Here is a 1955-nt window from a genome sequence, read left to right on the forward strand (position 1 = left end):
GTCGATCGCACATGAATCCAAACACTTTAAAATGTTTATTTTGAAAATAAATCTAGTCAATTGACAAATAACTCCTGGAAATTGATAGGGCCTAGAGGAACAGTTCAGTACAGTAGCAACGTTACGAACCTGAGAAATGTAGCTCATGACAAAGTTCTGTGAATAAAGAGTGATCAGCTACACACATTTTCCTATTTGATATCATAAAATTCCTGAATTTTACATCCCAAATAAATCCAGTCAGATGTGAATATTGTAACAGATTTATTCTCCTCAAAAAGTTAAAAATAGGAAAGATTCTTGTAATATTACTCATGGACCATGATAGGGCCCAAGGTAGCTTCACCTTCCTTCTGCATATCTGAGGAGAGTGATGGAAAGGTAGAACAGTGATTGAATACATTACATTTTAAACTGGTAATAAAGCTCTGGCTTTGATTGACACTTACCTAAATCACTGTCCAGATCTCTAGCCTTGCTCACAGCACAGCTGGAGTCACAGCAGCCACAAACCAGGTCATCCCCACCAGCAGCCTTCCAGCTACAGATAAATATGAAGGTTAGTTTATATAGCAGCATGTCAAAGGTACTATACCCACAACCCAGCTTATACATACCCATCTGTGAAAGAGCAGGCCTTGTTCTCAGCATCAATGGGGGAAGAGGCTGCAGATGCTTTCAGATGACATGTTGTAGAGCTGTTGGGAATCAATCTGTGGTTGGAACCTGAAGGACTCCAGCTGAAACTGGATCTTGTCATCCTGGGATCTGGACAGGAACTGGGAGCTGGAGCCGGTCAACTTGGCATCAACCAGACACCTGAGGAGACCAAGGGTCAACGTTAGGCTTCAGGGGTTACATTTAAGGTAATATAAGAGGAGTCAAACTGACAACTAAACTCACCCATGGTCCTCATGAAAGAATATCTAGGGACAGTGTGGACATTAGGCGCCAAGGTGGCGACACAGCGGTCCACAAAGACACGGAGGGGAACGTGGTGGTGCGGCATGACCGAGGCTTCCATGTTGATCATGTCACCAAGATAGTAATGGTTGGAGGGCCTCTCAAACTGCCAGTCAGCTGGAAAGAGGAGTGGCATGTCAGTGGGGGTTTACACAAAGGAAGAGGCTTCCAGTCAGGTTTACCTACCAGTCATTAACCTCAGGGAGAAGTAGAGGAGTTCCTCTTTCACCATGTTGGAAATGTTGGGGATCCAGGTTATTTGGGCATTGCTGCTCACATCGTGATTCCTAGAAACAAACGTGGACTATGGCATTACTCAACCCTCAGAATGATATGGGTTGTCAAAGTGAAAGAACGCAACAATAGTTACCTCAAGTAGTGGCACTCAATATCAACCATAGCTGCACTGGTTTTCACTATAGAAGTGTTAGCAAAAGGTTTTGGCTCATAGACAAGCGTGAAGGTGTAGATCAGCACATCCTCAGTCATCTAGGAAACAGGATCACAAGTGATGTAGCACAAAGATAATGATTCACAGTCAGGAAGTTAAACAGCAAATGTGACATACCTTCAGCTCACTGCCACAGCCATGCAGCTCTGATTCAAAGGTGATCACATGAGCTTCAGCGTCCTCCTCAGTGGCAGCACAACCTCCTAGAGTGATACGCTCTGGCTGTATGAGCCGGCCAATCCCCAGCAGGTCCTGGTTCACCTGCACCCGGACCACACTCTCCCCACACTGAGCCGACACACTGTTGGCCGCCACCTGCTTCAGCCGCTCAGACACAGTAGGCCTGTGCTCAGGCTTTGCAACTTCAGGATAGCTCCAAGTCAAAGGGTTCTCAGACGCCTGCTTGGACTGGGAGCTCTCAGGGTCTTCATCCTGGATAGGTTTCTGGCCCAAAGGCAATCCAACAGGATCCTGGCCCACAGGCTGCTCGCCAGGTTCCTGGAATACAGGCTGCTCCCCAACAGGTTGCTGGCCCACAGGC

At 46.8% G+C, this 1955-nt stretch overlaps 1 pseudogene; it reads right to left on the reverse strand.

The window, feature by feature from the left end:
* Positions 1-247: 247 nt before the first annotated feature.
* Positions 248-1912, reverse strand: LOC124030118 (annotated as a pseudogene).
* Between the last annotated feature and the right edge of the window lie 43 nt (positions 1913-1955).

The sequence above is a fragment of the Oncorhynchus gorbuscha genome, unplaced genomic scaffold (genome assembly GCF_021184085.1).
Source record: "Oncorhynchus gorbuscha isolate QuinsamMale2020 ecotype Even-year unplaced genomic scaffold, OgorEven_v1.0 Un_scaffold_9304, whole genome shotgun sequence".
In the NCBI taxonomy this organism is placed as follows: Eukaryota; Metazoa; Chordata; class Actinopteri; order Salmoniformes; family Salmonidae; genus Oncorhynchus; species Oncorhynchus gorbuscha.